Here is a 24,998-nt window from a genome sequence, read left to right as displayed (position 1 = left end):
TCACATCCTGAGTGGCCTCTCTGGTACTGTTTTTATTTGTAGTAAGTCTTATCTTACTGACAGAGAATTTTATGTTAACATGGGTGAATGTTCTTCTAAAAGCTATAAATTAAATTGTGGTGTTCCCCAAGGTTCAATTTTAGGTCCTACACTTTTTAACCTTTACATGCTGCCACTTGGAAATGTCATCAGGAGGCACAGCATCAGCTTCCATAGCTATGCTGATGATACACTGCTTTACATTTCTGTGTCTCCTGACGACCCAGGGCCAATCCAGGCTCTTTTTAACTGTATTTTACATATCAAGTTATGGATGGCAGAAAATTTTCTACAACTCAATCAGGACAATCAAACTCTGGCACTAAACACCTGTAAACAAATGAAAAACCAAGGAGTCATCTTCGACTCAGATCTTAGTTTTGAGCCTCACATTAAAAATGTCATTAAAACTGCTTTTTATCATGTGAAGAACATTGAGTGCAACCATTTCTCTCTCAAGCCAATGCAGAGACATTGCTGCAGGCTCTTATCACCTGCAGAACTGATTACTGCAATGCTCTGCTTTCTGGTCTCCCTAAGAAGAACATATCTCAGCTACAGCTGCTTCAAAATTCAGCAGCATGTGTACTGACAAAGATCAGACAGAGAGCACACATTACACCGATTCTAAAGTCTCTGCACTGGCTTCCTGTCTGCTTCAGAACTGATTTTAAGATCCCTTTATTGGTTTATAAAGTGTGTAACATTGTGTACAGCACTTTGTGCTGAAATGTATTTGTATGAAAAGTGCTATAAAAATAACATCTGATTGATTGAACTGACTGAAATGAAGTGAAACTGAAGGAATAATTCTTAGTCTGAGATAAGAAAACGTCACAATATGGAACAACAACTATTTCAATTCATTCATTCATTCATTCATTCAAGATGAATGGAATAAAGTTCTGTATGAAGATGAACCAGGTTCAGTTGTGGATAAAAGGTATAAGATCTACAACAGTAATAGACAGTGAACTGACCTCAGAGTCTCCAGTCTACAGTGTGGACTCTCCAGAAAACCACACAGCAGCTTCACTCCTGAATCCTGCAGCTTGTTGTCACTCAGGTCCAGGTGTCTCAGATGGGAGGGGTTGGACTTCAGAGCTGAGGCCAGAGAAGCACAGCTGATCTCTGACAAACTGCAGGAACTCAATCTGAATAGAAAATAAATCATGTGGATAAAAATCATTTCTAATCCAATCAGATATGTCCTAATCAATGAGCTTTCACTAACATGAGTAGAGGGACTTTGTCCTTCTCTTATTGTGGATCATCATAATGTCAGCCTTCTACACACATCATCCAAATGTCACCACAACATTCATACAACTATTCATGTCAACACATATTCATAACATGCTGCTGAGCTCAGTCAAGTCTGGAATTAGAAGATAAAGATCAAATCAGACATGTTGAACTAAAAACTGTCTTTGATTCACCACTGAAATTGATCAAACTTCAAAGGTTCAGTCCTGATCCAGGAAAAATGTCTTGCTTGGTGATCACATGACCCAAATAGAAAAGAACAGCTAGAAATAATTTTCAATTGATAATGTCAGACCAGGGATATAAAGTAGATAAGTACAATAATGATTTTTAAGTTTCTTACTTAATTAGCAACAAATTATTATTAGAGTGTGATGCATGTTAAAAAAAAGTAAGAGTGAATTAACTCTTTCAGCTTCCAAAGCAGGAAGGAAAAAAGCAGTTCACTTCTTATAGGCTCAGTCTGACTGAGATGTTCATTTATAATCATATGAAATCTTTAAGTGTGGACAGTTTTTCTAACAGACATCAGAGGATTTAGTTTTAATCAACAATGATCATCACAAAGTCTCCTCATGTTATTCTGAGCTGCAGTGATGCAAAAAGAATAAAAGCATCAACAGTGTCAGGAATTCTGTCAGATTAAAGAATCTTTGTTCACTTCAAATGAAACTAGAATATTTATTATGTTGTTATTTAGTGATAAACTCTCCTTCTGTTTGTTTTAAAACCAGAGTGAACACATGGAAAACCTCCAACAGAAAAATGATTCAACTCATCCAGAAAAAAAATCTGTTGCTCTTTATTTTTGTTATAAACACTTTTTTCCCATTTGGGATCCTGCAGGAATGATGATTCCATTTTTTCCAGTGATCTGATTGGTCAATATTTGGGCTGTTGACAGGTTTTGATCTGATCCTCTGAAGTTTACCTGCTCCAGAGCAGGTTAGCTGTGCAGCATAAGTTACCATGGCGATGTAACCTGTTCACAAGTGAACCACCTTCATAATTCTGAAAACCCAGAGTTAAACCTGAAGTTACCGGGCTAATCCCAAATCCTGATTCACAGTACAGGTCTCTGATCAGCTCAGGAAATCTAGAACTAAACCCATGTTAAAGTGAAGAGAAAGTATTTTAATCCCAAGGATGCTGATTTAATAAAGTTTGTACTTAGATGATAAATATCAACTCAGATGAGGAAGAATAAAATCCTCTTCATTGTTGAAGTTTTTACATGACCTTCTGCTTTATGAACTTTGTAGCTGAATAGGTTTTTGTAATTAAATGTGAGGCTTGAGTTAGGCTTAGAGGCCTGGCTGGTTTAGGTCTGTAACTCCACCCACTAATGGGTAGGAATAGATATGCCCGTCTTTAAAAGCCCAGGTGAGGGTGCAGCACTTCCTCTTTGTCTGAGGCCTCCTGTGAGTAGTGATGTTGCGACGAAGCCCCGTGAACGTATCGAATCATTCAGTGCAATTGCTTCGCCTAAAGGCTGATCAAACGAAGCCCCATTTAACACCTCATTTGGGAGCACTGACATCTGCTGGTCATTTGATGTAAAGCAATTCGACTGTGATAATGTATGTGTTCTAAGGGTTGTCAGAATTCCCGGGGTGTAGATAAATGAAATAAATCTACAAGTTGTGTTGTTGCTGTAGCAGAGCTCTCTCAGGCACAGGCGGCATTTCACCTTCAACAATAACATTGATATGAGGATATGTGTATATTCTATGTGCAAGAATTCATATCTTGTGAAACAACACACACACACACATAAATATACATACACACATATTTTTATATTATATATTATATAATTCTATCCATCCTCCATGTGATTACATTATACTTTACCTTATTGGGAGATTTCATGTCAAAATGATCCCACATTGCTGATGTCTTCCGCTTTTTTGGTGGCTCCATTTTTAACCCAGTCACACAAAACACTCTCTGTGTTTCGCGAGCCTTTTTCTGAAATTCGAATCGGTCGAATCACAAAGCGAGGCAGTCACGTGATTGCAAAGAAACGGGGCCTCGTTTGCCGGTGGTCATGTGATATTCTGACAACTGACACAGGCTTCGGCACAGGCTTCATTTGAACACGCCCCCTTTACTCGATACAGGCCTCGGGGCTTCGGTGTCAGACGTAACATCACTACCTGTGAGCAGTGCTTTGGTGTGTGCAGGTGAGGGAAAGTTGGATTTGGAGACAGAGACAAAGGGAAAAGGTTATTTGTTTTGTTAATAGAGGTATTTTCTGATTTCACAGATCTGTGCAGCACTGTGAGCCTGTAGGCTGTTGATGCCAAGCTCAAGAGGTCGGCTGTGGTTGAACTAAACTCAGCTCTTTCCCTGTGTTCTATAGCAATGTGTGTTTCCATCTGACAGGAAGACTGAGGGTTGCACCTTGTTGAGTCTTATCTACTGAACCAGACAGAGCCAGGGGATTCTGTAGTAGGTCCCCACATGTCCTTAAGTATGAAACTTATTTAAAGGCAGTGTAGTGGGGCTGTATCCCCTAAAGTATTAATACACATTTTTAATAGTTGTTGTCGCCTCTTTCAGGCCCAGATCCAGACTGCTGCTTTGCCTGAGCAGTTCTTTTATTGGCTGGATTTATTTACTTCACATGTTGTTTGTATAGGGACTGATGTAATGATTCTGCTGCAACGACATTAGTTCCTGTGAACTCATTATTGAGTTTTTAATTATCTGTCCATATAAGTCCTTTCTTGTTCATGTTATCTGAACCAACTGATTTTAATTGTTTTTATTTTTAGGTAGAGGTCCAGCCTGTGGGGAGTAGTTTGCAGGGTACACACTCTGCATGCTGTGTGCTAATATAAATGGTGGCAGTCACATAGTTGTGACTTGAATTTTCTCATGTGCAGTTCAGTGTTTGTAGACTTGCAGTGTTTGAAGTGTCTTCTAGTGGGACCAGCACCAGGTGAGCACATGGTGTGAGTATAAGCAGGTTGTGATAGAATCTCCCCACAGTGAGTACTCTACCCTTGTTTTAAACTTTTATTGTTGTATTCAGTTGGTGCTATCTAGGTTATTTCAATATTGTAGAATAAAGTCCATCATTTGTACTTACCTGAGTGCTTTTGTTCTTTCAGGCCTGTTAGTTCTCAACACTTCCTGTCTTAATTATCTAGGTTTAAATAAACTTAATATTTGTTTGAATGCATGTCTGCTACTCTTCCTTTTTGAACTTTTTAGTTATTTGTGTCACCACTCAGTATCAGTAAGTTACTGAAGTTTATAATTTTAACTCCTCAGACCTCTCTACACTCTGAGTTGGGTCACATCAAGTGAAGTGAAATCAAGTGAAACTGAAGGAATAATTCTTAGTCTGAGATAAGAAAAAGTCACAATATGGAACAACTTTTCAAACTTCATTCATTCATTCATTCACTCCTTCATTCATGATGAATGGATTCAAGTTCTGGATGAAGTTGTGGATCAAAGTTGTATCAAAGATATAAGATCTACAACAGTAACAGACAGTGAACTGACCTCAGAGTCTCCAGTCTACAGTGTGGACTCTCCAGAAAACCACACAGCAGCTTCACTCCTGAATCCTGCAGCTCGTTGTCACTCAGGTCCAGGTGTTTCAGATGGGAGGGGTTGGACTTCAGAGCTGAGGCCAGAGAAGCACAGCTGATCTCTGACAAACTGCAGGAACTCAATCTGAATAAAGAATAAATCATGTGGATAAAAATCATTTCTAATCCAATCAGATATGTCCTAATCAATGAGCTTTCACTAACACGAGTAGAGGGACTTTGTCCTTCTCTTATTGTGGATCATCATAATGTCAGCCTTCTACACACATCATCCAAATGTCACCACAACATTCATACAACTATTCATGTCAACACAGATTCATAACATGCTGCTGAGCTCAGTCAAGTCTGGAATTAGAAGATAAAGATCAAATCAGACATGTTGGACTAAAAACTGACTTTGATTCACCACTGAAATGGATCAAACTTCAAATGTTCAGTCCTGATCCAGGAAAAATGTCTTGCTTGGTCCTGGTCTCTATCCTGCAGATCAGCTCAGGAAATCCACAACTAAACACATATTCAACTGAACAACAACTATTTGATCCCAAATTACAGATGGATTTAATGGAAAACTTTGGAAAATGGTCAGCAGCAAAGTCACATACATACAATTTAATATAACTATTACTGATAATAATAACAACAACAGCAACAATAATACATGTTTTGAAATTGATTAGTACGAATATTAGTTGTGAGGATCTTCTGTATATTGTTGTGATAAAAATGGACTTTGAACAACTCACACTGGACATTTTCTACACTTCATTTAGAAAACATTAGTCTGCTGACTGTGACAAATACCAGTGTGTGAGTTCTGATGGTTTCATTGAAGTCAACAGACATTATTCATGACAACTGACTGAAATGAAGTGAAACTGAAGGAATAATTCTTAGTCTGAGAGAAGAAAAAGTCACAATATGGAAAAACAGCTATTTCAAATTTCATTCATTCATTCATTCATTCATTCAAGATGAATGGATTCAAGTTCTGGATGAAGATAAACCAGGTTCAGTTGTGGATTAAAGATCTAAGATCTACAACAGTAACAGACAGTGAACTGACCTCAGAGTCTCCAGTCTACAGTGTGGACTCTCCAGAAAACCACACAGCAGCTTCACTCCTGAATCCTGCAGCTCGTTGTAACTCAGGTCCAGGTGTCTCAGATGGGAGGGGTTGGACTTCAGAGCTGAGGCCAGAGAAGCACAGCTGATCTCTGACAACCAGCAGGACCTCAATCTGAATAAAGAATAAATCATGTGGATAAAAATCATTTCTAATCCAATCAGATATGTCCTAATCAATGAGCTTTCACTAACATGAGTAGAGGGACTTTGTCCTTCTCTTATTGTGGATCATCATAATGTCAGCCTTCTACACACATCATCCAAATGTCACCACAACATTCATACAACTATTCATGTCAACACAGATTCATAACATGCTGCTGAGCTCAGTCAAGTCTGGAATTAGAAGATAAAGATCAAATCAGACATGTTGGACTAAAAACTGACTTTGATTCACCACTGAAATGGATCAAACTTCAAATGTTCAGTCCTGATCCAGGAAAAATGTCTTGCTTGGTCCTGGTCTCTATCCTGCAGATCAGCTCAGAAAATCCACAACTAAACACATATTCAACTGAACAACAACTATTTGATCCCAAATTACAGATGGATTTAATGGGAAACTTTGGAAAATGGTCAGCAGCAAAGTCACATATACACAATTTAATACTACTACTGATAATAATAATAATAATAACAACAGCCACAATAATAATAATTATTATTATTATTACACATGTTTTTCAATTGATTTGTACAAATATTAGTTCTGAGGATCTTCAATTTAAGATGAATGGATTCAAGTTCTGGATGAAGATAAATCAGGTTCAGTTGTGGATTAAAGATCTAAGATCTACAACAGTAACAGACAGTGAACTGACCTCAGAGTCTGCAGTCTACAGTGTGGACTCTCCAGAAAACCACACAGCAGCTTCACTCCTGAATCCTGCAGCTTGTTGCTGTCACTCAGGTCCAGGTGTCTCAGATGGGAGGGTTTGGACTTCAGAGCTGAGGCCAGAGAAGCACAGCTGATCTCTGACAAACTGCAGGAACTCAATCTGAATAAAGAATAAATCATGTGGATAAAAATCATTTCTACAAAATTTAATGTCACATCCCCAAGTTAAGGAAGAGGAGTCAATGTTACTATCCCTAGATGCCATGAAAGCATTTGATAGAGTATCCTGGCAATACCTAATTCAAACTCTAAAACGTTTTCAATGTGGGCCAAACTTTATTAAATGGATACAAACATTGTATTCGAATCCACAATCTGCAGTTAGGGTCAACGGGTTTCTGTCAGACCGCTTCTCCTTAGAACGCGGCTGCAGACAAGGCTGCTCACTCTCTCCCTTATTATTTGATATCAGTATTGAGCCACTGGCGCAGTTGATCAGCGATGATGATAAAGGGATTTATAGTAAATGGAGAACAGCATAAAATCTCAATGTATGCAGATGATGTATTGCTTTATATAACAAAACCTATTACTACAATACCGTATTTGTAGGATCTCATTTCCAAGTATGGATATATATCCGGGTACAAGATAAACGTGGACAAAACAATGGCCATGGATATGGGTGGCAAAATCTCAGATGCAGTTAAATTACAGAGTGGGTTCAAATGGCCAACAGATGGCATTAATTATTTAGGCATTTGTAAACCACCTTCATTGGAAAAACTGTATGATGTTAATTACAAAAACCTAATCCAAAATATCAGTAAGGACCTAGATCGGTGGTCAATACTTCCCCTATCACTATTGGGTCGCGTCGAAAGTGTTTGCATGAATGTGTTGCCTAAATTACTATATTTGTTTCAAATGCTACCTATTGACATTCCCAAAATCACATTTGACAAGTTAGACAAACTTTTCTCAACATTCATTTGGCAAAGAAAGCCACCGAGAATTAGATTGAAAATATCACAACTACCTAAAGCAAAAGGTGGGCTCAAACACCCAAATTTGAGATATTATTTTTGGGCTGCACAATTAAGACCGTTAACTATATGGATTCAGGATCTGTCATGTACATGGTGGCACAGTATTGAAAAGAGTTTATGCAAAATACCTCTGCAGGCCTTGCCATTCCTAGTAGCCCACACACATGAAATAAATATGGGGGAATGGACTAAAGTTACATTAAAAATATGGAAGACGATTAAATTAAAATTTAGACTGCATAAAACAATTTCAGCACTCACAAATATTGGATTTATAGATGATTTTGCGCCATCTAAAATGGATGCAGGTTTCAGAAAATGGTCAAAGTACGGACTCATCAACTTACATCAACTCCATGATGCTGCCAAGTTTAAATCATTTGCGCAGCTTCTGGAGGGTTTTAAGCTGCCAAACACGGATTTCTTCTGGTACTTACAGCTAAGGGATTTCTTACTAAAACATAAGGAATTAATTAAAGTGGTTAAAAAGGAATGGATTAAAGTTGTTATGCCTATGGTAATTGAAGAATTCCTGATTAAAGTACAAACAAAGAATTGGGATAAGAAATTAATAAGCTATTGTTACCAAATATTTCTGGACATGAATGTAAATAATACAATACAAATAAAAGAAAGATGGGAAACTGAAATGAACTCCAATATATCACCAGATATGTGGGAAGAAATATGTACTGAAGCACATTTGGTAACTAATTCGAATATATGGAGGGAATTTAAATGGAAGGTTATCATGAGGATTTTTCGGACACCTGAAATTATGGCTAAATTTGGTACAATACACTCAAATAAATGCTGGAGAAATTGTGGCCCACACATTGGCAACCAGATCCACATATTTTGGGTATGCCCAAAATTGGAAACATTCCGGAAGGGGGTGTTTGTAACATTAAAAGATATATTTGGTAGAGACATTACATTGGACCCAACACTGGCTTTACTGGGTCTATTACCAAAAAGCATAGAAGGAAGAGGCAAAAAATACCTCCTACAAATACTATTAGCAACAGCAATTAAATGCATCACAGTTAGATGGTTAAAGTCCGACCCTCCAACATACAATATGTGGATTGAAAGAATAAAGGATATATATCAGATGGAACAAATAACATACTCCCTGAGACTTCAAAAAGACATTTTCATTAAAAGGTGGAGCCCTGCCATGAGTATACTTTCATAATGAGGGACCCCTGTATACATTGTGAATCAAATGCATACTATTAATTTGATTGATTGATCATTTATTTATTCAATCAATTTAACAACGTTTTGATTTGATTTGACTTTTTTTTTACATTTATAGTTTTTTTTTTGTTTGCTTGTTTTTTGTTTGTCTTTTTGTGTTCCAACTGTAACCATGTCCATATTATACTACCTCATATGGAAAGTGAGAAAACAGCAGATAGCATGAAGAGTACGATTCTGTCTGTATGACTATGTATGATGCTGAAATAAAAACTAAGTTAAAAAAAAATAATTTCTAATCCAATCAGATATGTCCTAATCAATGAGCTTTCACTAACATGAGTAGAGGGACTTTGTCCTTCTCTTATTGTGGATCATCATAATGTCAGCCTTCTACACACATCATCCAAATGTCACCACAACATTCATACAACTATTCATATCAACACATATTCATAACATGCTGCTGAGCTCAGTCAAGTCTGGAATTAGAAGATAAAGATCAAATCAGACATGTTGGACTAAAAACTGACTTTGATTCACCACTGAAATGGATCAAACTTCAAATGTTCAGTCCTGATCCAGGAAAAATGTCTTGCTTGGTCCTGGTCTCTATCCTGCAGATCAGCTCAGGAAATCCACAACTAAACACATATTCAACTGAACAACAACTATTTGATCCCAAATTACAGATGGATTTAATGGGAAACTTTGGAAAATGCTCAGCAGCAAAGTCACATACACACAATTTAACACTACTACTGCTATTGCTACTGATGATAATAACAATAATAACAATAAAGACAACAACAACAATAATAATAATAATACATTATATTTGTTGGTGTGTTTCCAAACACCCAGTGACACTTTACAATACAACAAGATTTGCAGTTAATGGACTGAAACATGTCAAACCAACAGTGTGGTCCTTTAAGTCTTTGCTCCTTAACACATTTAACAAGTCAATTCAACTCAATGAGAAAAGACCACAATTTACTACACTTGTGTTAAAGATCAAAACACACACACGCACACACACACACACACTGAAGAAATGACATTAGTCTTGACTCTTCATTGAAATGAACTTCAAATCAGAATAACGGAAATAAGAATGTTTTCTTCAAGTGTTTTTCAATTGATTTGTTCAAATATTAGTTCTGAGGATCTTCTGTATATTGTTGTGATAAAAATGGACTTTGAACAACTCACACTGGACATTTTCTACACTTCATTTAGAAAACATTAGTCTGCTGACTGTGACAAATACGAGTGTGTGAGTTCTGAAGGTTTCATTGACGTCAACAGACATTATTCATGACAACTGACTGAAATGAAGAGAAACTGAAGGAATAATTCTTAGTCTGAGAGAAGAAAAAGTCACAATATGGAACAACAACTATTTCAAATCCGATACATTCATTCATTCATTCATTCAAGATGAAAGGATTCAAGTTCTGGATGAAGATAAACCAGGTTCAGTTGTGGATTAAAGATATAAGTTCTACAACAGTAACAGACAGTGAACTGACCTCAGAGTCTCCAGTCTACAGTGTGGACTCTCCAGAAAACCACACAGCAGCTTCACTCCTGAATCCTGCAGTTTGTTGACACTCAGGTCCAGGTGTCTCAGATGGGAGGGGTTGGACTTCAGAGCTGAGGCCAGAGAAGCACAGCTGATCTCTGACAAACTGCAGGAATTCAATCTGAATAAAGAATAAATCATGTGGATAAAAATCATTTCTAATCCAATCAGATATGTCCTAATCAATGAGCTTTCACTAACATGAGTAGAGGGACTTTGTCCTTCTCTTATTGTGGATCATCATAATGTCAGCCTTCTACACACATCATCCAAATGTCACCACAACATTCATACAACTATTCAATAGATTTAATGGAAAATGCTCAGCAGCAAAGTCACATACACACAATTTAATACTACTACTGATAATAACAATAACAGTAACAACAACCACAATAATAATAATTATAATAATTATTATACATGTTTTTCAATTGATTTGTACAAATATTAGTTCTGAGGATCTTCAATTCAAGATGAATGGATTCAAGTTCTGGATGAAGATAAACCAGGTTCAGTTGTGGATTAAAGATCTAAGATCTACAACAGTAACAGACAGTGAACTGACCTCAGAGTCTCCAGTCTACAGTGTGGACTCTCCAGAGAACCACACAGAAGCTTCACTCCTGAATCGTGCAGTTTGTTGTCGCTCAGGTCCAGGTGTCTCAGATGAGAGGGGTTGGACTTCAGAGCTGAGGCCAGAGAAGCACAGCTGATCTCTGACAAACTGCAGGAATTCAATCTGAATAAAGAATAAATCATGTGGATAAAAATCATTTCTAATCCAATCAGATATGTTCTAATCAATGAGCTTTCACTAACATGAGTAGAGGGACTTTGTCCTTCTCTTATTGTGGATCATCATAATGTCAGCCTTCTACACACATCATCCAAATGTCACCACAACATTCATACATCTATTCATGTCAACACAGATTCATAACATGCTGCTGAGCTCAGTCAAGTCTGGAATTAGAAGATAAAGATCAAATCAGACATGTTGGACTCAAATCCTCTTCATCATTGAAGGTTTTACATGACCTTCTTCTTCCTGAACTTTGTGTCATTAAACAACATTAAAGGACAAATTCACATTTCTTGACTTCAACCAACAGTCAGATTTCACACATTGATTTAAAGAGTCTTTGGTGGCAGTCGTCCTTCCTGTGGTCCACACTGACTGTGAAGTGGTCTCCTCCTAACACAACTACACTGTAAGAAATGACTTCATGAGTTCAGCTGTAGCTGAATGAAGCTTCAGCAGTCTGACTCAGACAAATGTGTAGAAGAATACTGAATTCTCTCATTCTGCTCTGATATATTCAGACCTCTGTACTTGGCTGAAGGTGTGTGTTTCCTGATTCTACTCTCCTCTACACCAGCAGAGAAAACACCTGCTTCTGACTTATGTCTCGGAGCATAAAAGACAGAACCTCCAGACTCATCAACAGCTTCCTGCCACAAGCTGTAATGGCAGTCTGCTGCTGTGGACATTTACTGACAATCTTTCACAATGGGCATCTTGCAGTATGTTAGGGGAGGTATGTGGGGAGTTGGGGTTTGGGTCTTAGGAGTGGAGGGACAGGGGGGCTGTTTGCAGGGATTCTTTAGCATTTACTTAGTATTTATTATTACGACTTTTACTTCTTTGGGTTTTTTATTTTTAACTTCACTCTCCTGAACCCAGGAAACACTGTCTCATTTTGTCTGCACTGTAGTTGTATGTACAGCTGATTTGATTTGATTTGACACAAAATATGGAAAGACTTGAAATGAGAAGTGTGGAGGATTTAGGGGGATCTATTGGCAGAAATGGAAGATGTCATCATCTGCCGCTTATGTGGGTCCAGGCCCAGGTCGCGGGGGCAGCCCCCCCAATTCACAATGCACCGAAGGCCTATGGCACCTCCACGGGTGGTGAGCCCATGGGAGGTGGTGCCACCCGGAGTGAGATTCAAACCCACAACCCTGAGAGGTTGAGTCTCATGCTCTACCAACTGAGCTAACCAGGCGGCAGAAATGGAAGATAATATTCAGAATTATGTTTTCAGTAGAGGTTAATCACCTGAAATGTAAATTTGATTTATCAGGTTTACATGAAAACAAAAAGACTGAGAACAACATGAATAAATTAACAAATGAATGTAAAATGTAACAGTTACTAATAAATAAACAGAAAAACACAAAAATCACAATCAACTGAAAAATCTATGTTTGACAAACACAACATTTAAAACGTCTCCAGAAAAACCTAAAAATTATAAAACTATTATGAGAATAATTTCATACAGTGTATATTTGAAAAAACTAAACTACTAATCTACATTGACTGATAATGTTAAAGATCATGTCTGGACTTACACAGCCTTTCTGCAGTTCCTCACAGCTGGGATCAGTCTCCGTCGTCCCTCCTCTGATGTGTTGTACTTGTTCAGGTCCAACTCATCCAGAACCTCCTCTGACATCTGCAGAACGTAGGCCAGAGCTGAACACTGGATCTCAGAGAGTCTCTGCTCTGATCTGTTCTCTGACTTCAGGAACTCTTGGATCTCCTGATGTACTGAGCGGTCGTTCATCTCCATCAGACAGTGGAAGATGTTAATGCTTCTGTCAGGAGAGATATCATCTCTGTTCATCTTCTTCAGGTTGTAGATGGCTATCTGGACAATTTCTGGTCTGTTCTCTGTCTGACCCAGAAGGCCTCCAAAGAGTCTCTGGTTGGACTCCAGAGACAGGCCATGAAGGAAGCGAACAAACAGGTCCAGGTGGCCATTTTTACTCAAAACGCTTTGAAGGTTTTGAGTCCCAGTGTTTGTAGTCTTGTCCCAGGAAAGTGCTCGGCTCTCTTGTCTTCCTCTCTGTGTAACAGTGGAACATGTAGACTGCAGCCAGAAACTCCTGAATGCTCAGATGAACAAAGCAGTAGACTGTTTTCTGGAAGATCACACTCTCTCGTTTAAAGATCTCTGTACAAACTCCTGAGTAAACCAAGGCCTCTGTGACATCAAGACCACACTGCTCCAGATCTTCTTGGTAGAACATGATGTTTCCTTTCTCCAGATGTTCAAACGCCAGCCTCCCCAGCTTCAGAAGAACTTCCCTCTCAGCCTCCGTCAGCTCCTGTGGACTCGTCTCATGTCCCTCATCATACTTGTGCTTCTTCCTCTTTGTCTGAACCAGCAGGAAGTGTGAGTACAGGTCAGTCAGGGTCTTGGGCAGCTCTCCTCTCTGCTCTGTGGTCAACATGTGCTCCAGAACTGTAGCAGAGATCCAGCAGAAGACTGGGATCTGACACATGATGTGGAGGCTCCTGGATGTCTTGATGTGTGAGATGATTCTTCTGGACAGCTCTTCATCACTGGATCTCCTACTGAAGTACTCCTCCTTCTGGGCGTCAGTGAAGCCTCGTACTTCTGTTACCCTGTCAACACATGCAGGAGGGATCTGATTGGCTGCCGCAGGTCGGGAAGTTATCCAGACCAGAGCCGAGGGAAGCAGATTCCCCTGGATGAGGTTTGTCAGCAGCACGTTGACAGATGACTTCTGTGAGACATCAGACACAACCTCCCTGCTGCTGAAATCCAGTGAAAGTCTGCTTTCATCCAGGCCGTCAAAGATGAACAACACTTTACAGACAGCAAGCTTCTCTGCTGTGAGCTTCTTTAATGTTGGATGGAAAACGTGGAGCAGCATGAGAAGACTGTACTGCTCATCTTTGATCAGGTTCAGCTCCCTGAACGAAAGCAGAACCAGCAGACTGACGTCTTGGTTTTCAGAGCCCTCTGCCCAGTCCAGAGTGAACTTCTGCACTGAGAAGGTTTTTCCAACGCCAGCGACGCCGTTCGTCAGAACGACTCTGATGCGTCTCTGTTGGTCAGGTAAGGCTTTAAAGATGTCGTGGCACTTGATTGGAGTGTCATGGAGGGTTTTCATCTTGGAAACGCTCTCAAGCTGCATCACCTCATGTTGGTTATTAACCTCTTCACTCCTCTGTCCCTCTGTGATGTAGAGCTCAGTGTAGATCCTGTTGAGGAGGATTTCACTTCCTGTTCCATCAGTTCCTTCAGTCACATGTTCACATCTCCTCCTCAGACTGATCTTATGTTCATCTAAAACCTCCCGCAGACCACTATCTGCTGAAAATCTGCTGACACAGAAGAAATAATGTCAGACTAAAGAAAGAGAATCTGCTCATTTCTTTCATCAGCTGCATGAAAACTAAAGACAAGCAAAGAAAAGCTTTGGCATTTTGTGGTATTTCTAATCATCTTAAATGCCAAAGCTGTATGATAGAACAAATGACTCTGTATCAAACCACAGCTCCTGTTTTCAGAGATGATGACATGAGCAGACAGATGTACAGTCTTACTTTGTACAGTGCTGCTCTGACTGACTGTCTGCAGTCCAGCTCTTGTTCTGGATCTTTCTCTCAGATTTTATATCTTATACATTTTCCAACAAATATTTGAACTTACTGAGATACTCTTGGATGTTTTGGGTTGGATTACTGTGAGATTGTTGGGATTCTTTCAGGCTCTGATAATGTATTTTATCTTGATGATGTATTGCGTCCTATCAGCTCGTTGTCATGTTGGCCATTTAACTCATGAAGTGTTTCCTTTTTCAGTCTGATCAAACTTTTTTGGGAGCTACAATCCAGTGTGAGGACATTCTGCTCCTTTCCAACAGTCATTAAATCATAGAAACCTGACAACATAATGGTTTATAATGTCTAGAAGCTGTTAAAGGCTCAGACGTGTAAATCATGAAAGTGGAACCTCCAACATGGAGACACTGTGTTTCTTCTTTGTCCTTCTTTTCATTGACAGGTCTACAGACTCTGGAAGTGGCAATCAGGCTCATGTTCATACACCAACTCTCACAATGACAGAGACTGATACAGTAACATGAGAAAGCTCTGCTTTATAAATCTGCTGAAAAGAGTGTGTGTGCATATTTCTGTCTGTGTGTGGACACAGAGTTTTATGGATCTGTCCCCTGGTGTCTCCCTTTTTCCTTCAAATATGTCTGAGAACTGAATCATCCTCAGGTCAGTTTACACTAGAAACAGTCTCTTACTTTGTGTCTGAGGGTCCAGGTTCATTGTCACTCTTCATTGACAGACAGCTGGATCCTGGAGACTCTGCTCTCAGTCTGTGGTCCTGACCTCTGAAAACACAAACATATTTTTATTCATATCACATCAATCACTGGTAAATTGTCTGAGGACAAAGTAATTCTGGGAACTCTCAGCTGACGTCCTGCAGCAACGTCACCATGTAGCACTGAACACTATACTGAAGGATGGAGGCAACACACCAGCATCCACAAGCAACACTGTTGTGTCAATATGTGCAGTTTCCACGTGTTGATGACCTGATTCACATTAGCTCTAAAGAACTGTAGTGGGACTGTTTTGATCTATGTGTGTGTGTGTGTGTGTTGATGGAGATGAAGGAACATGTCACCCAGTGTAACACACGTTCTGTGTGGGTTTGACTCTGCACATGGGCTTTATTGGTAATAAGGAAAAATGGAAAATCAGTGAAAGTAAAAATGTCATGTCATCATCATCTGCCGCTTATCTGGGTCCAGGCCCAGGTCGCAGGGGGCAGCCCACCCAATTCACAATGCACCGGAGTCCTATGGCACCTCCACGGGTGGTGAGCCCATGGGAGGTGGTGCCACCCGGAGTGGGATTCAAACCCACGACCCCAAGAGGTTGAGTTTCATGCTCTACCAACTGAGCTAACCAGGCGGCAAAGTAAAAATGTTCTTTAGTCAAATCATTTCAAAAGAAACAAGCAGCCTCAGCAGTCAGTATTAATACACTGATGAGCCAGAAGAACCAGGAAGAACTGATTTTCTGTCGACACTACAGCAGCTGTTACAGGCAGAGACGACAACTGCAGGACCTCAACACACTAAACACTGTTATAGCCCAAAGTTTGGAGGTTCACAGGTTTGTAGCAGTTCTCTTACTTTGTGTCTGAGGGTCCAGGTTCATTACTGAAGGCTGGAGGATTAAACTCTTTGGACCAGTCACTCTTCATAGACAGACAGCTGGATCCTGGACACTCTGCTCTGTCCTCTTCTTCCTCCACACAAACACTCATCTTCTGGACTTCAGTCAGTCTGAGAAGGAAACCAGTAAAACAGACTGTGAGCTCAGACACACAAAGAATCAGGACACACAAGTCTGATCAAGAGTCACATGCAAGACTGAGAGAACAGGAATAACACACACACACAGACAGTCCACAGTCCACAGTAGAGATAGACAGATATGTTTTTTTCAGGGCCAATACCCATTATTAGTAGTTAAGGAGGTGATAACTGATATTTGGAGCCGATATTCATTTGCGGTAAAAGTGAAAATATTGGCGTCAAAATTTTGAATAATACAAACTCCAACACTTCGTTTAAATGCCTTTAAGCATATGTTTATTAAACAGCTTTTCAGATTTGCATCACGTTACAGGTTTTTTTTTTAATCTTAGACAACAGACATCTTTGTTTTAAAATTCTAACAAAAAGTTCAGGGAGTTCCCAGGGTCAGCAGCATCTCTTATAAAGTTAACTGAAATTTTAAATAAATAAATAAATAAATAGCTTCCTAAAGCTTTATAAAGTAATAAAACAAAGTTAATTAAAATTTGCACAGAAATGTGACTCTCAAATCAGTTAGTAGTCCCAGCTGAGCAGCACCAGACTGTGGTGTTAAAAGCAGAGTTGCTCTGTGTGCTCTCCAGTGAGACTCTTCTTCTCTGAGCTTCTCTTGTTCTGACAAATTGCAGACTTCACTGAAGACTTAAGTCTGTCCATCTGCAATAAGGGTTTGATAAAAAGAGAGAGAAAGTGGGGCCACATGCTGACATATGCTCAACTCATGCTTCATTTATTGCAGCATGTGTGAAGCCTGTAGTTGATTTTATTATGTAAATGTTATATTTTAACAACATGTGATAGCAGGGACCCTGTCATTCAAAACTAGGCTACATTACTAATGATTAATGTTACTATAGCTGAAAACATAGTACAATAGCAATAGGAGAGACTATTGATCCCTGAACACCATGCAGTTCATGTAGACTTTATGATGCAGTTACATTATGTCTTAAGTCTTGAACAGCAACATCCTGCTCCTCTCTACAAGAAACTATCAAAGAAACTATCACAGAAACTATCAAAGAAACTATCACAGACACTATCACAGAAACTATCAAAGAAAGTATCACAGAAACTATCAAAGAAACTATCACAGAAACTATCAAAGAAACTATCACAGAAACTATCACAGAAACTATCAAAGAAACTATCACAGAAACTATCAAAGAAACTATCACAGACACTATCACAGAAACTATCAAAGAAAGTATCACAGAAACTATCAAAGAAACTATCACAGAAACTATCACAGAAACTATCAAAGAAACTATCACAGACACTATCACAGAAACTATCAAAGAAAGTATCACAGAAACTATCAAAGAAACTATCAAAGAAACTATCACAGAAACTATCAAAGAAACTATCACAGAAACTATCACAGAAACTATCAAAGAAACTATCACAGAAACTATCAAAGAAACTATCACAGACACTATAAAAGAAAGTATCACAGACACTATCACAGAAACTATCAAAGAAACTATCACAGAAACTATCAAAGAAACTATCACAGACACTATCACAGAAACTATCAAAGAAAGTATCACAGAAACTATCAAAGAAACTATCACAGAAACTATCACAGAAACTATCAAAGAAACTATCACAGAAACTATCACAGAAACTATCAAAGAAACTATCACAGAAACTATCAAAGAAACTATCACAGACACTATCACAGAAACTATCAAAGAAACTATCACAGAAACTATCACAGAAACTATCAAAGAAACTATCACAGAAACTATCAAAGAATCTATCACAGACACTATAAAAGAAAGTATCACAGACACTATCACAGAAACTATCAAAGAAACTATCACAGAAACTATCACAGACAGCTTCAGGACACACTTCATCTAACAATATGTCATTTTCTGTAGCTTCTCTAATGGCTGCGTAGCGCCGGTGTGTATTCAGGTGAATTGTCTGTCTATACCATATATACCAAAACACACACACACACACACACTATTGTAACCTAGATGAATTTAGCAATACATTCATAGGAGCCTTAAAAAAACAGTTAAAAAAATGTTAATTCATTCATTATTTTTGTGTGAAATGCTCCTTTAGCAAGCACAAACACAAACAGCCAATCAGGTAGCTTTAGCGTCGCTTGTTGGAGGAAGGGATAAGTGTTACAGAAAGAGGAAAAAAAGATTTGACACGAGAGAGGGAAAAGTAGTCGAAAAGCGAGAAAAACAAGGAAATTGAAGAAACTATATTTTAAAGGATACATTTTGGTTTGTTTTCTCTTAAGCTTTGGACATATATTTTATGCACCTCCAGTACGGTGTGTGCTTCTCCGACTGACTGACTGCGTTCAGAGGTTTTTCGCTTGTTTTTGACGAAAACATGGTGACAACTGAACTCGACACGGCAGTCGCTGGTATTTTCGTTGAAGGAGTATTTTGCTGATTTTGTCGGCATCGCCGAACTTGTCAGCTGTCGGACTGGGTTGACCCATTTCACGCCTGTACGTTGTTGGACTCTTTTTTTTGGGTTGTTTCGAGTTTGAAGGATTTGGCAGTTTTTTTTTGGAGATCGATCGTGAGTACAACTGGCGTTATCAACACAAGATGGCGAGCCACCCATAGGAGAAACACTGGAAGAATCGTCTTCGCTGTGGGATTCACCCGCGCACTGTGGATAGAGACAAGTCCAGCACCTGAAGGTTGCGGTAGGACAGAACTGTGTTGCAGAGACTCGCTGTGAACTTTATTTGGACAGAGAAAAGGACTTAACTAAAGAGCTGATATATCCACCTGTGGGAATTTATGTAATTTCTAACATATTTCTCTGTGAGATCTGATTTGAGTTATGAGTCATTGATATTTTGTGTTTTATTTTATTTGTTCATTGTTTAACTCATTGTGTGCCAATTTGGTATCACTCTGGTGTGTATTGAGTAGAGCTGGTTAAGCAACTACAAGGAGATAGAAAATTAGAACTAAACTGATAAATAGGCCTAACTGAGATAAATTGAGAACTTAAATTGAAATTAATTTAAACAAAATACCCGGGACTAAACCATTAATCTATGAAATATAGATATTAAATTATACTTCAACTCAAATAGGGTACGGTAAAACCTAAACAGATAAATAGGGGTCAATAATTTTACTTTTATTTTGTTTTTCCATATCTTTGATCCATATTGGAAATTGAGGCATTGTGTTATTTGTGTTGCATGGTTTACAGTGTTATTGTTCTTTTCCTTAATCAGTTATATAAACAAGCCGGCAGTAAATACCTATTAATACTACTAATCTGTGGTCTGTTATTCCCTATTCAATCACTCACCTGAACCTAGAGTCTAAACTAAATTTCAGTAGTCATACATTTACAGTTGCTACACTATTCTCTAACCATCCCCTCAACGTACTTCCCTTCAATAAAACTAACTGAATTTTACTCTCTCTCTCACACACACAGTTTTTACTATTATCACTGACTGTTTCTCTATCAATATTATCAACAACCTTGTAAAAACATTAAACAGCCTACAGCATCTGCACTTTAATAATCAGTGTTTTTCATAGGAACAGACAGCTGCCGCTAACGTATTGGGCCTCACAGTAACATTAGTAGTCGTGAGTTGTAGAGTTTCTCATGTAGCTTCCACACACATATTCTCTACCATAACACACATTCGCCCCATTGCTACAGTCTGCTGAGACGCTTTTTAGATTCTAAAAAGACACGAGTACTGCGCTCTGTGCTCTGAAGGCCTGCAGTTGTTTTCATACTTGCCCTAAACCAAGTTTGTTTGCTGCCATCTTGTTTTCCAGTTCTGATTTGTAATCCTGCTTTGACTGATTTGGTAAATCATGGTTTGTTGTTGGGAAATATTTTAACACGCTTACAGGGAATGATCATGTCCCTGCAAAAGACCACGTATGAGCATGTTGTGTCCACCAATGAGTCCAAATCATCCCCACAGGACTGTGTGAAAACATCCCAGTCTGTGGAGTTAAAACATCCCTGGAGGCAGAGCACCGTCTCATCTGTCCAGACCTTTATGTCCCTGCTCTTTTTCTTCTCCCTCTTTTAGTTTTATATGTGGGCAGCAAATGCACACAGCTGTGATCAGAGGAGCCCAAAGGAGGGAGAGGAAGAGATTTATAGACCCCCTGTATCGACCCATAGCACAGGTCCAGTGTCTTCCCCCCCATGATTGGACAGGAGACATACTGGTAAAAGTTTTTAAATGTCTCCATCATTTGTCCTGTAGAAATATCAGCTGCTCCTCCACTGATTGGCTCTTCTTTCCTCTTTCATATCTTTCACACACGATTCAGAGACGACCATTTCCATTCACTGACACACTGATGGACTGAGATCCACTGATTTTATCTGACAATCTGTTTGTCTGCAGTGTTTCTGTAGAAAATGACTTGATGAAACAAGCTGCAGGTGATTATTCCACACAAAACAACTGAGACTCAGTTCATTTCTCCTCAATATTATTCCAGGGGCCCTTTTAGTTGGGGCCCCTGGCACTTTCCTGCCTTTTCTAATAGTAAAGTCTGAACTATATGAAGCAGCAACAACAAAGCAAAACCAAACCAAACCAAACAGCAGAGACACAGATAGACATCAATAAAAACAGCAAATATGTCCTGACAGACAGTTTTTCTGTTTGTACTGTGACCAGCCACAGAGATATAATCACCTATCAGAGCCGCTGATATGTTTTATTGTGAGAGTATTTATGGATTTGGGTCTTTATCATCTGATTCATCAGGTAGAGTTTGTCCTGATAGGACCAGGAGGCCTCTGACTCTGTGGATGGAGTGTTAACTGTCTCTCTGAAAAACCCTGTCAGTCCCTCTGAGCTCAGTCCCGTAGAGTTCATCTAATGACAGAGAAAGTCAGAGCTGTTCTCCAGCCGCTGTCCGGCCGAGCTCAGACCGCATTTAGCGGCTCAGACTGCGGGAGAGCAGCGGCTCAGGTCCGCCTCCTCCACAGGCTGATTCAGGAAGGAAAAGCTGCCTTCAGTCAGCAGTAAGTGGAGCCACAGACTAACAAAGGCTCCGTGTTCAGCTACTGACCATCAGCTCACTCTGCTTCTACTCTGATTCCACCGCTTCTACTGCAAATATCCACACAACATGGCGGAAAATAACGGCCCTCTTCCTCCCTCATCCCGACTTTACAGTAAGAACGCAGAGTCTTTACAACTAAACATCACAACGCAGCATAAAAAAACGGAACAACATCCAAAAAACTCGACCATCAGATAATTCAGGTAACTACAGGAAAGTGTTGATGAGTAAAACATTCAAGGTGCGGACATTTACCTTCAAACAGAGAAAATCATCTGCGCCACAAACTTCGCTCAAAGTGAAAGTAAACTTTCAGGAACAGTGGGATACAGTTATGGGAATTCCGCAGGGGCGTAACAAGCTTTTCAAAAGTGTGGGGGATGTGTCCAGCTGTGGCACTAGAAAATTTCAGTGAACACTGAAAAGTAATACAATGAAATAAATATATGAACAATATCTAATAATAATAGGCTACTGTTGTTTAATGTCAACTTTTTTCAAGTTTAAGCTTCCAACATCACTTACAGGATTTTTTTTAAAGGTGTTCATCTTCTCCTGTCTTTTTCTTTTCTGCATTTCCTGATTCTGTTTGACAAAAAGACAGAGGTAAGCTTGATAATGACAACAGGGTTGGCAGTGAACAATGTTAGAGGGCCAGCATTCAGATTACAGAACAGTTAGTGGATACTGTGTGCTCAGCAGATTACAGTTATGATAGGAAACAGAGCACAGAAGCAAAAAGCTGTCATGATTGGTAATTATTTACATTACAGTCTGCATAGAATATTAATCCAACATGTATCTGTAGCAGAGTGGAACATTAAACATAGTAATGTGTTAGAAATGGTATCATGTTGTTGAACACAACAGACATCACTCACCTGTACTGATATGATATGTCAGATCAGTGTTGGAAAGAAAGAGCTACAGGTTAATGTGATAGAAATACATGTGTTTCTGTATGGTCCAGTCATTATTTGCATCTGCCACTGTAGCTTTTTTAGACCCATGGTAATAACTGACTTCTGAATGAATGAATCCTAAATAATCAGCTTATGTTTTTATTGTCCTTGTTTCAGATCAGTGAGGCACTAAAGAGTGACTTTTGTAATGATCTTAAACTAACACACATCAAACCTGGGGCTTTGTAGTTTTCCATCATAAGATCACTAGTTGGTGTAGGACATATAGAGTGAGGTAAAGAGGACTCAGGTGGGGCCACACATCATTTTTGCCCCCACTGCCCAGAGTGACTTTATCCAACCATGATCTCCCTTGATCTTCTTTGCAGGATAAACTTACCAGGAACATCACAGCCTCAGGTATTTAGTTTTTTAGTCAGGGTTACAGTCACTGTGCATGGTAAAGCCTTTAATGTGCCTCTGCATGAGCTGCTATGGTTGCTGTAAATTCACACAGAGTAATGTAACAAAAATATCCTCCACAATCTGTTGTGTTACAGAAGCTCAGCATCATTTTATTCCTTGTTGAACAAAGTCAAATCCATTGTTTTCTTTATACAAAGCTCCACACCACTTTTTTCTTTGCTTCATGTTTTAGTTCAAATCAATAGTGTTTGTTCCACAATGAGATTAGATGCAAAGTAAAAATCATTCAACCCAATCAAGGCATAATATTAATTTATTTTTATTGAATTAAATTTAACTTTCAACATAATAGGAATATTACAACCACAAACAGGTTAATGGGTTAATTTATGTGTGAAGCACAGACATAGTCGCCTGTAAATGAGAATATTATGGGAAACTACAGATGAATATACCATTATATTACCACCAATATATTACTAGTATTTGCATTAATAAATATAAATAATATAAATAATATTATATTAATACAATATATTAATATAGGAACAAAATATATTCGTGTTACTGAAGGAACTTTGGAGGGAATCATTTTATTTGACATAAACACATATTTAGATAATTTCTCAGCCTGTTCTCTAACAAATTTCTTCTTTAAATTCACATAAAAAACAAATCAAAACAAACAAAATTAAAAAAAACTTCTGATAAACGGATGTTTATCAGAAAAGTAGCTGTGTACACAGGCACTGGGCCCAACTTAATAATGTTACTCAAGGACGCTGGAGCGAATAATAGCAAAATATTTTCCACTGTATCATAAAATAGATCAAATTTTAATTAAATAAATGACGTTAATGAGTCCAGGTAGGATTAGGCTCTTGGCCTTGGCGCTGACGTATGCAGGTGGTCGCTATGGAGACCCTATAAATTCAAAAGACTTGTTCCTCAAACACCATTTCACTCTGAGACTTTGGAGGAGAAAGGTTTTAGTCGACGATTTCTGCTAAACCGAGTAAGCTAGCTTCGAAAAAAAGGACGCACGCCGACTTCAGATCAACCAAGTGACATTTCACAGAAAAAGTGAGAATATAAGGAGTTAAATATGATTTAAATTACTTTTTTCAACCCGTTTTTCTCGACGCCTCGACTGAATTTAGTGAGGCGTCGAAAGTTCCAGAGCCTCAGAGACTGACTTTAATGCAGCGTCCATATTGTGCAGTAACATATTTAATATAAAATATTAAAGTCTTTGGTTGGACTGAAATGTTCAGACAGAAGTAACCCTGCCCAGCTGTCAACCTGCTGCTGCTTTTAAAGCAAACACATTCAGTGTTAGCTTGTTTAAACTTCTTAGGGAAAATTAAATCATGCATATTGCACAGGTTTGCATTCATCCTCCACCTTCAGTAAATTGCTGCTTTTAAAGATACAGTAGTTTCCACTTTGAGCCTGATCTTTTTTCTGTAGATGAACATTCATTATTTTATTGGCCAGTGTATAAGTGATGACTTTTTATGTTGTTGTTGTTTCTGTACTGTCAAATGTTAATGTGATATTACAGCAATGAATAAAGAAATAAACATTTTTCTACTCTGTGTGGAAATGTCCCTTTTTTTTCTCTTTCCTTTCCTAATTTATCTGTTTATCTAATGAAGGGAAACATCAGTGAGCTCAGCAGGTTGAAGGGAGTAACACATTTATTGAGTGTTGAGTCAAATATAGTTGTGTTGAGTTAAGCAGAGCTCCATCCTAAACTCTGTGT

General features: G+C 38.7%; 1 pseudogene; it reads right to left on the bottom strand.

Moving 5' to 3' along the window:
* Positions 1-4,829: 4,829 nt before the first annotated feature.
* LOC121188441 lies at positions 4,830-14,790 on the bottom strand (annotated as a pseudogene).
* Positions 14,791-24,998: the final 10,208 nt, after the last annotated feature.

The sequence above is a fragment of the Toxotes jaculatrix genome, chromosome 10, assembly GCF_017976425.1.
Source record: "Toxotes jaculatrix isolate fToxJac2 chromosome 10, fToxJac2.pri, whole genome shotgun sequence".
Taxonomy (NCBI): domain Eukaryota; kingdom Metazoa; phylum Chordata; class Actinopteri; family Toxotidae; genus Toxotes; species Toxotes jaculatrix.
This window is presented reverse-complemented; position numbering and strand designations above follow the sequence as displayed.